Raw genomic sequence first — 17,859 nt, forward strand, 5'->3', positions numbered from 1 at the left:
TGAACATAATAAAACTGGTTTGATGTTATAGCTCCTACCCGTGTGGGGATGGCGAAACGTGGCCCCTGGACTCATGTAGCTGCAGGTGACACAACCGGTACACCTGTAACAGCCCCCTTTGCGAGACAAAAAATGTTTGGCCTCTGTTTTTAATTTTGAAATATCTGTTTTAACAACTCTGGGCCTTATTTTGGTTCATTCTTTCTGACAAAATCTTTCTTAGATGGGCAAAACCATGTGCACTGCAGGTGGGGCAGGTGTTACTTGTGCAGAGAGAATTAGATTTGGGTGGGGTTTTACTTCAAAGTGAGATCTATATTGCAGTGTAAAAATAAAGCAGCCAGTATTTTCCCTTCACAGAAACAAAATTACTCACCCAAATCTAATTCTCTCTGCACATGTTACATCTGCCCCCCCCCCCTGCAGTGCACATGGTTTTGTCCATCTAAGAAGGATTTTGTCAGCAAGAATGAACCAAAATAAGGCCCTCTATTCCCTATACTCCTCCCCCTGATAAAACCTGTTTGTAGTCTGGTGTTTTTTAGACTAGGTATGTGGGGATCAGTGGCTACTATCGGCCACATCGATTTGGCTCGTTTAACTAACCCTGGGCTCTTGTCAGAGTAATGTTTAACCCAGGTGAAAGTCTCGTTGGCCTGACTCTTTTTCTTGGGGTTACTTTTCAGAAGTTCTGATCTAGAGATGCAAATGGCTTTTTTCTGAACATCTTTCAAAAGTTGGTAGGGGTACCCTCTTTCCAGGAGCCTATTAAACATGCTTTCTAGTTGGACATTTCTGATGTTTTCGTCACTGTTAACCCTGCACACTCTTATGAACTGTGAGTATGGCAAACTCGCTGTGGTGGCTTTAGGGTGAAAGCTCTGAAATTGCAACATCATATTGCGGTCGGTGGGCTTCGTGAAAACTTGGGTGCTTAATTTGTTTTCCTCTTTGATGATACGTACATCTAGGAAGTCAAGCTGGGTGGGGCTTATTGTATATGTCAGTTTGACCGGACTATTTGATTGGTTGTGTTGTTCCAACAACTCAACCAGGGTCTCTTGTGGACCTGTCCACAGTAATATCAGGTCATCTATATATCTATAGTAAAACCTTGCAAATTGTGTGAACATCGGATTCTGCAAAAAAACAATATTCTCGACATGATACATGTAGGCATTCGCATACACTGGAGCGGACGGAGAACCCATGGCACACCCTGACAGTTGGTTATAATACTTTTTGTCATGCATAAATACATTGTGGGTCAAAGTAAACTTCAGCAGTTGTAAAATGAAGTTGGGATCTGGACCTGTATAATTAGGATTGTGTGCCATGAGTTCTCCTACCGCTTGCAGCCCCTGCTCATGGGGGATGCAGGTATAAAGGCTGGTTACATCGATCCCCACCAGCAGTGTATTGATGGGGATGTCGCCCAGCTCCTGCAATTTGATTAATAGTGAGGTGGTGTCCTTGAGATATGTGCTGGTGTTCTGCACACAATTCTGCAGGAACGCATCCACATATCTCGCCACCGGTTCGCACAGAGACCCCCTGGCTGAGATGATAGGTCTACCAGGAGGCCTCTGTGCGTTCTTGTGTAGCTTCGGTATGATGTAAAATACCGGGGTTATCGGGTGCAGACGCAACAGGCTTTTTTTTCACTTCAGGTGGCGTTAAGTGTTCTCGAATGGCATTGTCCAAGATGGTTTCTAGTTCTTGCCGATGAGTCGGTGTAGGATCCGCAGGAAGTCTTTCATATGTCAAACCATCTGACAATAGGCGGTCACACTCCTCTTTGTAATAGGACAAATCCATTACCACCACTGCCCCTCCTTTGTCCACCGAACGAACAACAATGTCCGTTCTGTCCCCTAAGCTCTTCAAAGCCAGATGCTCCTCTTTTGTAAGATTGTGGGATTTGATACTGGGCACTGTATTGCTGCTGTTCTCCAGTACCCTGGCGAAGGTTTTAAAGGACAGGTTGTTGGACAGGGGGTCGAATGTACTGGCTGGCTTTAATTGCTTTAACACTTTGTCTTCTGGGGAAGGAATCACTTGTGGGGTTATGCTTTTGTTTTTGTCGAAATGTTCTTTCAGACGAAGTTTTCTCTGGAGGCGGTAATTGTCGACTTTCCATTTTGAGACATCTTGAGAAAGGTCTTCGACCGAAACGTCGTTGATGATATTGGAGAGGAGTGAACAGCCACCCACCCCCCCTGGATGTATGTATCAGACTTAGTTCTGTTTTTGCTTTTAAATTGTGTTTTTACACCCTTGTGGTGTTCCATTGGACTGTTTTTAATAATTTTTTGAGCCCATGGTGGGCCATTTCTTGTTTTATGTGGATCTATTGGATTAAAGCTCTTTTTTACTTTTATAAAAAAAAACTCGCCTATTGATATCTGTGTGGTCGGAAAGCTATAAAGAAACCGCTACAGGCTTAGTGCCACCACCTAAAGTGGTGAGTAAGGTACGTCACGTACCCTTGGTTTAATCTGGACCTACATTTATTGTGGCTGTGTCTACATTGGGGATATATTTTTTCTTTATATGTTCCCTGGACAACATATGGTGAAAGCACCCATCAGCTCTATACCCTGGTGAATTCAAAGAAACCTTTATGAGTGGACGGCCCAATACACAAAGTGTGAGTTTGGTATGCCCGCCCTATATAAACGTTTTCTTGTCTTAAAACTAAGATTGTACAGTTGTGATAAATCCTGATTCTTGGTATATCAAAACTTCTTTCCGAGATTAATCGAGGGACATCTGTACAATATCCTGAGGAGACAAAAAAGACACCCCTATGCGCTTGAAAAACACCTTGATTATCGTGAGTTGGGGTACGCCCATTTTTTCCATAAAAGAAACCTTTATATATGTTTTTTTCATCACTCACTGGTGAGTGAGGTACGCTAATTCAGCTCCTCACATATAACTCTGCACGTCCGAAATATACATATAGCAGATCTACATATTGCACTTTTCTTTCCCTTCCGAGCACAACTCGCCAGAATCACGTTCTGCTACAAGCAAAATAATCTCCTGCTTCCTGCAAAAACCTGAGAAGATATAAAGATACCTCTATATGCTTGAATAACACCTTGAATATCGTGAGTTGGGGTACGCCCATTTTTTCCATAAAAGAAACCTTTATATATGTTTTTCCCATCACTTATTGGTGAGTGAGGTACGCTAATTCAGCTCCTCACACACATTTAGACACACTTTATAGATATATAACAGATCTACACATTGCACTTGTGTTGTCTTGTCTCCTTTCTTCTTGAGCACAACTTGGAAGAATCATTGTTTGCTTCAAGCAAAAAATCTTCTGCTTCTTGAACACCACCAAGAAAGATACCTTGATAAGTTTTACACCAGCGTATACAAACGTGAGTTTGGTACGCGCACACCGCTTATATTTTAAAGAAATATTTGTAATAGACACTATACACGTTGTTAAAATATTCTTTATTGTTTTATTTTCTGGGATCAATACCGGCAAATGTAAAAACGGTTCGGACCCTAAATTCCATTGAAAAAGATCACTTACAGCAAAAGGAAGAACACATCTTGTTGTATTTCTAAGTATTCTTGCGCCTCATTGTATACCTATCTCACAATTTTCTTTGTCTGTATGGTATTTTAAGTGTGGGTGACACTTACGTGAGTGGTTACATCAGGGCAGCACTGCGCCATATATTATTTCTGTCACTTCCAGTTGTCTCATGTTGCTCATTCAGCCCCTTGGGTGCGAGTGTGTCAAGCTGGTGTATCCACCTCGCCTCAAGCTGTAGGAGTTGTTTCTTTCTATTGCCACCTCTTGCCGGGACAGGTACGTGGTCTATGCTTTTAGATCTTATGCTGGATAAGTTATGCTTTCTTTCAGCGCAATGCCGCGCCACTGGTTGTTCGCTCTGGTCAGAGGCTAGTGCTTGCCTTATGGCGAGGCGATGATTTGCCATTCTTTCTTTGAATTGACACTCTGTCTTGCCCACGTAGTAAAGTCCACATGGACAAGACAGAATGTATACAACGTACCGGCTGGAGCAAGTGACGGAATGCTGGATTTTAAATTTTCTACCTGTGTGTGGGTGGCTTACCGTATCCCCTGGGATCATGGAGCTACAGGTCGTACACCCCACACATTTGTAGCATCCCTTGGGGCGGGACAAAAAGTGGATGGGTTTGCTGATTTTGGTTAACTTAGCTATGTCGTTTTTTACTAACAAATCTGCCAGATTTTTGCCTCTTTTATAGGCCGGCATTATTTGTGTGTTATGCAGGCTTTTGAGATCTTTGTCTGAAGTCACTAAGGGCCATAGTTTTTTTTACTTTTTTTGTGGTCTCACAGCTGCCCATAGCATGCTGTGTGACCCAGGGAATTCTGGAACCCAATTCCTTCTTAGTGCTATGGGTGTTTAATGCAGTTTCTCGCGGGATGTTAAGAACTTTCTCTTTAATTTTGGACAGCTCTTTCTTTTTGTATCCCCTTTCTTCAAATCTGGTCTGCATGGCATCCAATTCAACATGTAATTGGGCTTCCTCACTTACTATCCTCCGTACTCTTAGCATCTGCGAGTAGGGTAACCCCTCTCGCAGTGCCCTAGGGTGGCAACTTTCATATCTGAGGCGGGTGTTGCGGTCAGTTTCCTTAATATATAAGGATGTCTCGATATGGTTATTTTTTAGACTAATTTTTACATCTAAAAAAATAATGACCTCTTTACTCATGTTATATGTGAGTTTAACTGGGTGGGCCAGTGCGTTATGTGCTTCCAATATGTTTTTTAGCTCATCCATGCTGCCCCTCCAAAAGATGAGCAGATCATCTATATATCTGCGGAATAAAAGCACTTTGTTAACATATGGGGCTCCGTAGATTAACTGTTGGTCCACCTCATTCATGTAGGCGTTGGCGTAGGATGGGGCCACATTGGATCCCATCGCTACCCCAAGCCGCTGGCCATACACCACACAGTTGAACAAAAAATAATTACAATTTAGTACCAAATGCAGTAAATCCATGAAAAATGGGATTGGCGGACCTTTATACATTGCATTATTACTGATGAGGTTCTCCACAGCACGCATCACTTCTGTGTGGGGGATGCATGTGTAGAGCCCTGTGACGTCAGCGCTACACATGACTACATCATCAGGAATGGTATCAAGGGCACTGAGCAAGTCCAATAGATGGTTGGTGTCCTTAAGATACGAATTGGTTTTCTGTACGCACGGATTTAATATCGCGTCTAAGTAAGTAGACACAGACTGGAACAAGGAACCCCTGGCTGAGATTATAGGCCTGCCAGGGGGCTTGTCCAGACACTTATGTACCTTAGGTAACATATATAGTAGTGGAGTGATGGGGTACTCTGTGCTCAGTGCTCTACCCAACTCTCCTGAAATGATGCCATCACGTGTTGCTACACCAATTAAGTTGTCCAACTCTTTTTTATAGACCTGAGTGGGGTCTTTGCGTAAAACTTCATACACCTGTGCATCTGCTAGCTGTTGCATACATTCAGTGACATAGTCTGATAGGTCCTTTACAACCACTGACCCACCTTTGTCCGCCTTGCGGATTACGATATCTGTCCTGTTTTAACCCCTTCAGAGCTTCCCTCTCAAGCACCGATTGTTGCGCTGTAAATCTGCAGGAGTTGGTGTAACTTGGCCTGCAGCCTCCATCATGCGCGTTAAGGTCTTTATTGAGGGATTAGATATCTGGGGATCGAATGTTGACTTTGGCAATAATCTTTTTAGTTGCGCTGGTATGTCAACACTCACAGGGTCGACTGTAGGTTTGTCCTTGAAATGTTCTCTCAATCTGAGAGTTCGTCCAAATTTGTAGCAGTCCAATGTCCAATCAAAAGAAACAGGTGAATGGCTTGGTACAAATGATAATCCTTTGGATAATACGGATACTTCTGCTTCGGATAGAGGGGTAAAGGATAAATTGAACACCAATTCTTTCAGCGGCGGCTGCCTTTGCGGCTTAAGGAAACTGACCGCAACACCCTCCTCAGATATGAAAGTTGCCACCCTTGGGCACTGCGAGAGGGGTTACCCTACTCGCAGATGCTAAGAGTACGGAGGATAGTAAGTGAGGAAGCCCAATTACATGTTGAATTGGATGCCATGCAGACCAGATTTGAAGAAAGGGGATACAAAAAGAAAGAGCTGTCCAAAATTAAAAAGAAAGTTCTTAACATCCCACGAGAAACTGCATTAAACACCCATAGCACTAAGAAGGAATTGGGTTCCAGAATTCCCTGGGTCACACAGCATGCTATGGGCAGCTGTGAGACCACAAAAAAAGTAAAAAAACTATGGCCCTTAGTGACTTCAGACAAAGATCTCAAAAGCATGCATAACACACAAATAATGCCGGCCTATAAAAGAGGCAAAAATCTGGCAGATTTGTTAGTAAAAAACGACATAGCTAAGTTAACCAAAATCAGCAAACCCATCCACTTTTTGTCCCGCCCCAAGGGATGCTACAAATGTGTGGGGTGTACGACCTGTAGCTCCATGATCCCAGGGGATACGGTAAGCCACCCACACACAGGTAGAAAATTTAAAATCCAGCATTCCGTCACTTGCTCCAGCCGGTACGTTGTATACATTCTGTCTTGTCCATGTGGACTTTACTACGTGGGCAAGACAGAGTGTCAATTCAAAGAAAGAATGGCAAATCATCGCCTCGCCATAAGGCAAGCACTTACCTCCGGCCAGAGCGAACAACCATTGGCGCGGCATTGCGCTGAAAGAAAGCATAACTTATCCAGCATAAGATCTAAAATCATAGACCACGTACCTGTCCCGGCAAGAGGTGGCAATAGAAAGAAACAACTCCTACAGCTTGAGGCGAGGTGGATACACCAGCTTGACACACTCGCACCCAAGGGGCTGAATGAGCAACATGGTTTGTACCATTTCTTATAGGCATCTTATGCCTTGTAGAACAACAAAATCTAATGTCACATCCATGATAAATTCATATTCAATAAAATAATATTGTTCTAAAAAATATGGCTCAAAAAAATACAGCCCACAATTAGTGGATGCTTATACCTAGAAGTGTGATAAATAAAGTTGTATTGTGTAACTGTGTAAGAAACGAATCATATTAATATTAGTACCAATAACAGAAAAAAGCAAAAAATAAAAATTGTTCAGGTACACAACAATACACGCGACCCGATTGGTACAGCATCCTCCTGCAGTTTTTTTAAATTGTCTATTTTTATGTATTTTATGTATGCATTTTATGTATTGTATTTTTTTATTCCATATAGCACAGGCATTAATCTGCCTTTTAAATGGCTGCATCGCAGCCTCTTACAGCACGTTTTCACAACGTATTGTTATTTATCCTTTTCAGATCACGATTTTTTTGTTTGTATGGTCGCCTAGCAACCGGTCTCCCTGTGGAATCCAGAGTGAAGCTTGGCTATCCAGCTGAACCGCAGCGTGGGAGAAGCCTGATGACGTCAGAGGAAGTGCTGGGCGGAAGTACAGCCTCCTCAATGGCAGAATACAGGCGACTGCACGCTGGAGGTGAGCGGAAGCGGGGACACAATCTGGTGAACACAGGTAAGAGGGGCGGCGCTGACTGACCAGGGGGAGGGAGTTTTTCACTTGTTACAGCATATAAGTGTGTTTTAGAGTCACTGTTGTTTATCCCTGAGGACGGGCCGTGTGCCCGAAACATGTCGGATGAATAAATAAGTTTTCCACGTTTTGCATCAAATCTGTGAGTGCCGCCTGATCATTGACTCTATATATATATATATATATATATATACATATATATATATATATATATATATATATATATATAATCTAGTTATGTCTCCAAATTCGCACTCCAAGCCATCCAACATCAGCGTTGGGGTGCTACCTCTAAAGCAACAGAATGTAACTGTTCCACAGATAATAGTCCATAGGATCATTTAGATCCAAATAAGGGCACTCGCCCAAAAAAAATTTCAAAAAAAGAAAAAGGTTTATTACATCACCATTTCAGAGGTTTGTCTCCTTACACGCAGATAAGTTTGTAGAGGCCGACGTTTCGGCCACGTATGGCCTTTCTAAGGACTCGGCAGCACTAGACAACTGTTTAGTTCCACGCGTCACTCGGGACTTTCTGGGTAACAAACAACTCGTAGCCACAAGGTGGATAAGTTGACGATCAAAACAGCTTACATGATAAAAGCCTAAGGGCTGAAACGTCAACTTATCCACCTTGTGGCTACGAGTTGTTTGTTATCCAGCATGTCCCGAGTGACGCTGTCTTCCATTACACTATACATGGGGCAGCATAAGTCTGCTTCTGGAGCTGAGTGCCATTGTTTTTGCACATTTATTTATATATAGTATAGTCTCTGACGAAATGCGTAGGGGCGTGGCTAACGTGACGTGTCTCAAGCTCCTGGCATCCAGCACACGCTGACAGCTTGATCTGCAGCGATTGGAGACGCCGGCATTTTTCGAGCCTGCTCAGCTGAAGAGGTCTCGTGAGTTTGTGTGTGTGTGTGTGCAAAAACGCTGGACTTAGTACCACCTAGTCAATCATACAATAGATACTGAATGAAACTCCAATCACATTTCATATGACAATTCTTTGTCCCCTTCCAGAATGATACGTGAGATTTGTTCAAGATCAAAGTTCTTTATTAAAACCCAACGCGTTTCGTCAGAATGACTTCATCAGGGGTGTGACTAAAAGTGGTACAGAAAGAAAAACAGGGGGCATACTTTAAGTATTCCAGTACATGGTGTCCATTGTAATACAGAGACGTACAAACAATTTACATAATAAAATTATTTTGGTATGTATACTATTAGGCCTATGTGGCAGCTATTATTTCATTCAGGACCAGGTAAAATCTAAAAATTTCAATAATTATAATGATGAATAAATGCGAGAGAAAGAGCAAGCAAGAGGATATAATGACTGGCAGGTGACAAAATTACATACCAGTAAGGTGATAAATTTAGGGGAAGCCAATCCGGCTTAGTGTGCTAGATCATTTCTGTAAGAGTATCACCTCTCAGATAATCACCTAAAGAGATAAAGTCAAAAGGATAAGGGATTCTAAAACAAGTAATATGGATCCCAGTTATCAATCTTCCCTTTATATAGTGGGGGATATGTACACTCTTTGTCAATTGATATAAATCTTACCATAAAGACAATTCCATAGGTGGCACCTAGTGTGCATACATGCATTTATCTTTAATTTAATATATTCAAATGGGTAGCACATAATGTGCATATAAACATTCATTCTGTTATTCTGCACAATTTCTTTGTTGAGTTTGCTGCACAGTCAGTAGTCCTGAGGAAGGGGCGTAAGCTCCGAAACTGTCGACTTGCTATGCTGACATGTTTACCACTGTGATGTTTTAATACAAGTTTTTTTCACGCTTTATTGAGAATGCCGCCTCCAGTCTTCATTTACTTGAAAACCGCTGATATATATATATATATATATATATATATATATATATATATATATATATATATATATATATATATATAGTGGTAGAAAGGCTGAGCCACTCCAGGGTCTTTTTCAAGTAAATAGGTTTAATATATCAGAAGTACATGTGCGGCAATCAGCCGACGTTTCAATGTCACTCAGGACATTTTTCTCAAGGCGCCTGCCACATGTCAGAAAAATAAGACTGAATACCCGCTGTGAAGCTAGGAAACAAATTTATACTTACATCCTGCAGGAGGCTGTCCGGCGACCAGGTATGGATGCGGTCTCCGCTTCCGCTGGCGTCCACGTTCCCGTCCATCGACGTCATCAGAGTGTGACTCGGGTGCCAGGCAACCAAATGCGTTACCTTAGCAACCCTCCGCTCACACTGTGATGCGTCCCCGGCCGCCGAATCAGCGTCCACAGGACCTGTCAGAAGACACAGAAATAAACAATAATAAGCACAAGTGCACAAAAGCTACCTGTTACATTACTGCAACGCAAGTGTTTAGACTATATAAACATTTAGCATAAACATTACTATGACATATGCATGACAAGTCATAGTTATTATAGAAATATATTCCAGTTCATGCGTTCGTTAAGACCGCCTGGGGATACTGTTTGCAGACGATAAATCCAGCTACTTTCCAATTTAAGTAGCGCTCCAGAACGGTCACCTCCTCTAAGCAATTCGGGGACATGGTCAATCAAAATGAACCTTAAGTCATTTAGAGTGTGTTTGGCATCTCTAAAGTGCCGCGCTATTGACTGGTCTGCTTTGCCAGTAGTGAGTGCTGCTTTTATAGCAGATCGGTGTAAGGCCATTCTGTCCCGTATGTTCCTGATAGTTTTGCCAACGTAGTGTAACCTGCACGGACAGTATGCCAGGTAGACTACGTGGGTAGTGGTGCAGGTTAAGTTGTGTTTAATTTTAAACTTGATGTCCCTGGATGGGTGGAGAAACTCGCTACCTGTTTGCATATTTTTACAGGTGGTGCACTGTAGGCACTTATAACACCCTGGGGGCTTAGTCAGGAAAGTTACTGGTTGTTGTATAGATGATTTGAAGTTGGTAATATCGGTATGGACTACTCGATCTCGAATATTGCGACCTCGAGTGTAGCACGCCATTGGCCTTGTTGAATGGAAACAGGGTAGTTTCTCGTCCGTTTTAATTATGGGCCAAAGTGCCCCTGTAGCTCTCTGGACTACTTGGCTGGAAGTATTAAATTCCTGTTTCCAAGGCAGTAGATTCTTGACATCCTTCGATTTTCTCTTGAATAGCTCTTCTCTAGGTAATGCTAGGACGTCATCACGAGTTTTCTTCAATTCTGAGAGGTTATAGCCTCTAGTACAGAATTTATCTACTATCAAACTTGTGCTGGCCTCTGCAGCTTCTTGCGTGCTAGAAATTCTTTTTGCTCGTAGTAGTTGAGATCTTGGTAAGCCACGTTTTAATGGTTTAGGATGGTGGCTGGAAGAGAGGAGCAGTGTGTTCCGATCTGTAGGTTTTGAGTAGATTCCAGTCTGCAGTTTACCATTTGTAATAGTCACTTGGACATCAAGGTAGTGTATTGTTTCCTGCTGTATATCATACGTGTATTTTATAGGGCCATTTTTGGCATTGATGTTGTTAATGTGGGTCTCCAATTCACTTCGATCACCCGTCCAGAGGACAAACAGGTCATCAATGAAGCGGGTGTACAGAGCGATGTTTTTCTTGAAGTTGGGGTCGCTAAAGAATGTTCTTCGTTCTTCCTCGAACATGTATATATTCGCGTAGCTTGGCGCTACATTGCTACCCATCGCACACCCGCTTGACTGTAAATAATACTTCCCATTGTGCAAAAAATAATTACGATGGAGAATGAGGTAGAGTAGGTCAATTAGCAAGTTATGATCCAATTCTGTTATTTTTTCTGTCTCCAGAAAATTCCGCACTGCCTGTATACCCTCCATATGAGGTATGGCGGTATACAGGCTACAGACATCCAAGGTTACTAACAGTGTGTTGGAAGTAGCCATCGTGACTTGTTGTAATTTTAAGAGAAAGTCCGTCGTGTCTTTGATATGTCTCTTGTTTTTGCACATATGGTTGAAGTATATTGTCCAATAGCATGGATATCGGTTGGTAAATTGAGCCCCTGGCCGAGATTATCGGGCGACCTGGTGGTTTAGCTAGGTTTTTATGGATTTTTGGCACGGTGTACAAAATTGGAGTGACGGGATGATCCTGGGTTAATGCTTGAAGTAGCTTGTTGTCAATAAGTTTGTTAGTGAATGCTGTTTTTAATACCTGGTCCAATTCTTTTTTGTATTGGATCGTCGGATTAAACTCCAACTGGCAATATACACTGGTGTCACTTAGCTGTCGATCAATTTCGTCTATATAATCGTGGAGATCTTGCACCACTATTGCACCGCCCTTGTCCGCCGGTCTTATGATTATGTCCCTATATTTGCTTAGATCATTGAGGGCCTTCTGTTCATTTCTCGAGAGGTTATGATGTTGAATGGGGCTTGCGTTGTTAAATTTAGTAACTGATTGGTCCACTAATCGGTTAAATGTAGCTATAGAGGGATTTGTTGATGGAGGGTCAAATGTTGATTTACTTCTCTGGCGGATGAAGTCTTGGAAAGGTGTAGGTGGTGGTGGCTCCTTGTATTGAAAAAATTCTTTTAATCGGAGATTTCGGTTGAATCGATATCTATCGATTTGCCACTTGACTTCATTGCATTGTGTTGGTTGGTTGGTATAAATGTAAGTCCTTTGTTTAGTACTGCTGTTTCATCAACCGTCAGGATACGAGAAGAGAGGTTATATATTAGGTTCTCCTTGCAGGCTCCGGTTCTTTTCTTCCTCTGGCTCTGGCCGCCCCTGCGGGTGGCCTTCCCCGGCCTCTTTTTTCTGGTACTTGGGGTTGTGAGCCTAAAGGGACATCTTGAACTTGGGACCCCTCATCTGTGTCGCGTACAACAAAGTCGCTGTCAGAATTCGATGTGGCAGTGTCTCTTTGGCGGTTTTCGCGTCTCCTTCTGTACCCTTTTCCGGAGCTGGGTTGGGGGTACCGTTGAGTGTTGTAATCACCTCCCATGAGCCATTTATAAACTCTGTTATCCTCATAATCTTTGGATACTATGGTGTACTTGTTTGATTTAAATTTAACCAATTCTTGCGGCCTAGCGGCTCCTGATTGGCCGCAAGGCGGCCAATAGCGGCATTCGGGAGGCGGAGCCGCACGATGTAAACACCATGCGGCTCCCTGCTTGTCCGGCTGGATTCGGGTGTTCGTTTTGTTTTTTTGCCAAGACACTTACCTGGACTACGTCGCGCTGGGACAGGTGAGTATGGTTTCCTTCCACAGCTTCCCAAATGGATTTCGTCGGATCCGGACGGCGACGGTCGACATGGAGGAAGAAGACGACACAGGACCAGAAGACGCCGACACAGGACATCAGGGCTACCTACGGAAAGAAGATAGGTAAGTATCAGTATGTGTGGGCTTTGTATGTAATAAAGTTTTATTTTAAAAGTGTATCAGTGTGTTTTGTGCACTATTTTTTTAACTGTAGAACTACAAGTGCCAGCGGGCCCTTTAATGCCCAGCAGGCTGGGACTTGTGGTTCTCCAAGTCCCAGCTTGCTGGGGAGGCTTGCTGGCACTTGTAGTGCCACAGTAAAAAACAATAGTTTATCTATTTTTTTTACACCATTTATCAGCTCGATGCCCACCGCCCAGGGGCATCGAGGACAGCACCAGGCTTCAGCCTGGTCAGGTAAGTCCTGGAGGGGGGGGACCCCTTTATTTGGGGGGTCCCCACTCCCCCAGGGCCCCTGGCCAGGCTGACTGGTCGGTAGGGATGAATGCTTTGGCCGGGGGGACTTGTATAAAAAGTCTCCCCCCGGCTGTGGCATTACCCTGCTGGCTGGTTTTGCCTGGGGCTGGTTCTTAAAATACGGGGGACCACTAGTCATTTTGTCCCCCGTATTTTGGGAACCAGCCCCAGAGCAGGAGCCTGGGGCTGGTTGTTAAAAATCTGGGAACCCCTATTTGTCGGGTTCCCTGATTTTTAATTACCGGCTCCAGGCTCTGTCAGCCTGGTGCTGGTTTCGGCTGTGGGGGGGACCCCACGCCGTTTTTTTTTTAAATTTATTTATTTTTCTATTTTTTTTTACACATTGCAGCCTGCACGGATCTGACTGATCCGTGCAGACTGCTAGAAATAATTCGTATTAGCGGCCGTATATACGGCCGCTAATACGAATTCCTACGACATCGGTGGGTTACAAAGCAGTCGTATATGACTGCTTTGTAAATCCCCCTCCGGAACACGACTTTGCATACGACTTAAACAGTCGTATGCAGTCGTAGGGAAAATACGAATACGAAAAACTAGGTTTTTCATATTGGTAAATTTCACCCCAAGTTTCAAAAGGTCCAAAAATATTACGGATATTTTGGTTAAATCTGATGCATCATCTAAGATGGCAAAATAAACGGTACTTGTGTATTATCCTGGCGCCCACAATTTCCATCGTAGGGCATTGTACAACAAAAATATGATTGCATGCGATGCGACACGATTTTTGATTGTACAGGCACCCAGATGCCTGATTCCTATGTTAAATGCCAACCCGAAGCGTGGCGAGCGCAGTGAGCCCGCGATGGGCGACGGTACGCGTCCTCCGACCTTTTCATACCCCCACTATCCACGTCGGCGTGGAGTTGATTTTATATAGTGTGGCAAGCCAACGAGCCCAAAGTGTGGCGAGCAGACGCGGAATACGAGCCCAAAGCGTGGCGAGCGCATGCGGAATAAATGTAAAAGTCATCCGCGATTCTGGCTCGTATGTTGCATCCCCTCGCGGGGCGCGCTGCGCGCACCACGCTTCAAGCTCGGTGGCTCTCTGTGCTCGCCACACTATATAAAATCAACTCCACGCCGACGTGGATAGTGGGGGTATGAAAAGGTCGGAGGACGCGTACCGCTGCCCCTCGCGGGCTCGCTTTGCTCGCCACGCTTCGGTTTGGCGTTGATAGTGGGGTGGCGTTAATAATGGGGGGGGGCATTTAACATACTCATTACCTATCAGGGTGGGGATACAATTAAAAATCGGGTCTGGGGGGGCATTTAACATGGGAATAAGCCCAAATCGGGCATGATCGCGTCGCATGCCATGCGACGCGATATTAAAATGTTATTCTCAGCCCGGGGAAAGACTGAAATCTGGTCCCATCACATGGGCGCTGTGATAATACTCAAGTACCAAATAAACTAACATTAAGGTGGGCTGTGTGAGGTGCACATGCACTACATGCAGTTTTCTTATACCTGGTTGCACTTTTAATCATCCACTTACCGGTAGATCTATCCCAATTCGTCATTTATTGACTTGTAAGACGATGTTCACAGTATATGATATTATATATTTTTACAGTATATCACAGTATATATATATTTTTTTTCAACTTTTTTTTATTGGAGTTTCATGACTATTAAGCAGTACATGTTTATAATTAAACATCCCTTGGACATCCCTTGGACATGCTCGAGACAAATAAACCATAACAGGTGATGTACAAACACAAAGCTATACCCATTTACAAAGGTAGGGTTCTAGAATGACCACCAGGGACAATGGTGGTAGTAGGTTTGGTGGGATGTCAGACAAAGGAGACAAGGAAATGCTCATATCGCTTCAAGGAAGCCTAAGACCAAAGTTAGTGGAGTCGGCCATTTTACACTATAGTGAATTAATGACTTATACTCTAAAAATTATACACCTACCATTGCAAAATCTCTACATCACTTGATAGCTGGAGGATGCTCCCACTATCATTATTGGGGAGGGTGGCGGTTATTCAAAGCGTAATTTTCCCAAACTTTTCTACCTAATGCAAAAAATCCCCTTATGCATATCCAAATCTGATCTAAAAAAAAAACTAAATAAAATAAAATTGTCTCATGCTTCCTAAACTAGCCCGTACCAAATTATCAGCCCCATGAGCAGGGGAATCGGTCTACCTGACCCTGATACCTGGTGATTTTAAGTTGTCAGGGATTTCACAGATTGTTTAAGTCCCTCTTTGTCATGTGCAGCTGCTCCCAGAGCAATTTCGTTATGAGTGACACGTTTGTTAAGGGTGCTCAACTGAGCTATTATGTCTGAGACAGCTTGTTTAAGGAGCGGGATCATAGTGGATTTATTTGCATCCACAATCTTGCCGTATGTCACAGGGGCGTCTGGGGATATATACCTTAGGTCCAGCAGCTTGATCCCTTTCAGAGGTGACTTTCTTTGACACCAGTATTGCCTCGTCAATGTCTTTGTCCGGCACCATGTTGCCGGTGCAGCGTTTCTCGTGCCGGGCGTGTTATCTAGCGGTCCATCTGCCTCTCTGCGGGCGTGAGAGAGCTCGCGTGGAAGCTGAAAACAGCCTTTAGAAGATGGGTTGCAGAGGCAAAGGAAATGAACAAAGATACAAGAAAAATATAAAATATCCATAATGTCGGACAACACTAACAAGACTATATGTAAATACATAGATTTTATACATTTTTTTGGTACTTGTGTATTATAGCGGCGCCCCCGATGTACATTGCGCAATGTTTTTATCGTATCGCATGCCATGCACCCGATGGCATGCGATGCGACGCGATTTTTGCCCCCTATGCGATGAAACATTGTATAAGCACCCACATGGGTGCTTACAATGTTAAATGCACCCCCACGCCACCCCTCACTATAAACGTGAACCCGAAGCGTGGCGCCACGCTTCGGGTTCGCGTTTATAGTGGGGGGGGGGTGCATTTAACATTGTAAGCACCCATTAGGGTGTTTATACAATTTTTAATCACATCGCATTGTATGGCATTGTATGCCATACACAATGTCATACAATTTTTAAATTGTATGACATTGTAAAATATCGCAAGGTAACGCGTCGCATCGCATACCATCGCATGCCTTATGGTATGCGATGGGCGCCGCTATAATACACAAGTACCATTTTTTTTTACATTAAACATTTTTTATTTTTTGTGTGAATGGTAAAAAATCTTCCCTTACATACTAGTTCTGACATTGGAACAAATCAATCAAAGTGCTTTTTTCACCAGTCATAAATGGGAATTCCACGTAATTTTCTCAACAGTTCCTATCACGTGTGAAAAAAATGAATTTTTTAGAAGTAAAAATACCATTCTAGTATACATACTAACCGGCTTAAATCATAAATGCAAATTGATATACCTGGTATTTTTGTTCTCTCTATACCGTTATATAGTATCTCTCCAAGAAAGTTGTTTTGGGTTAACATTGTGGGTCCTAACACCCTTGTTAACCATAAATGACCATGTAAAAGATGGTTTTCAAACAATTTTGTATATATGAATAATTGGGTAGTTATTTATATAGTGAGGCCCATACCTTAGAATAATAGTGTGTTTTCTCATATCATACAAATTAAAGTTTAAATTCTGATGTGCTTTATTTAGTTTTACCACTTTAAAAAAGGAGGGGGAAAAGGGTGAACCATTACTTAGTCTCTAATTTTAAGGTATTCCATTCAATAACAATGTAATAAACATAGACATTGACACATACCTTTGGGGCTGTAACCTGAGTATATGGAAGACTAACACAATTGCCCTATAACAAACAGATTTTCAGGACAGAAATTAATCATGGTGCAATAATTTTAGTCTTAATTACTAAGGCAGAGGTTCCCAAACTGTGTGCCGTGGCTCCCTGGGGTGCCTCGGGACACATGCAGGGGTGCCCTGGGTTGGTGGACCAGGACTAGCTCAAATTATTAATGGTTAGTTATTTATTAGCAAAACCAGTGCTGGTGGCTGCCAATCATAAAATGTGTACAAACAGAAGCAAATCCTACCATTTACCACATAACTCACCCTAAGAATCACATATAAACCCAATCTAATTAATTTATTTTTGGCCTAGGGGTGCCGTGAAAAAAATCTGAAACTCTAGGGTGCCGTGATTCAAAAAAGTTTGGGAACCCCTGTACTAAGGTATTTCTTTTGGTCACAAATAGAATTAGCAATGTATTAACACATACCTTAAGGCTGGTTTCACACACTCCGGCTCCTGCCGGACGGTGAAATCCTGCACGGCCAGGGAGCCGTGCCGCACACATTACTTGTGAATGGACACTATTGTGTCCATTCACACGGGACGGCCACGGCATGGCCGCACGGCTGCAGCTGGATCCCGCCACTGGAAGGGACGGCTGCCGGGCTGTGGCCATCCCCTCCATAATAAAGTACTGTGTGCAGCACGGCTCTCTGGCCGTACCGGATTTCACCGTCCGGCAGGAGCCGGAGTGTGT

The 17,859-nt window shown here is 43.2% G+C and overlaps 1 protein-coding gene across 4 annotated transcripts in view; it reads left to right on the forward strand.

Moving 5' to 3' along the window:
* Window positions 1–17,859, forward strand: part of TAF5L (TATA-box binding protein associated factor 5 like) — a 315,508-nt gene that overhangs the window by 248,975 nt on the left and 48,674 nt on the right. The window contains exon 2 of one of the 4 annotated variants that reach the window (XM_083176420.1): window positions 2,101–3,116. The exons of 1 other annotated variant lie outside the window; for it this stretch is intronic. The gene's annotated coding sequence lies outside the window, so the exon portion shown is untranslated. Of the gene's footprint in view, window positions 1–2,100; window positions 3,117–3,161; window positions 3,399–7,396; window positions 7,769–17,859 lie in introns of those variants that run through there. 2 more of the 4 variants (XM_083176419.1, XM_083176421.1) reach the window with 2 other exon arrangements.

Source organism: Crinia signifera, chromosome 3 (assembly GCF_055691185.1).
Source record: "Crinia signifera chromosome 3, ASM5569118v1, whole genome shotgun sequence".
NCBI lineage: Eukaryota > Metazoa > Chordata > Amphibia > Anura > Myobatrachidae > Crinia > Crinia signifera.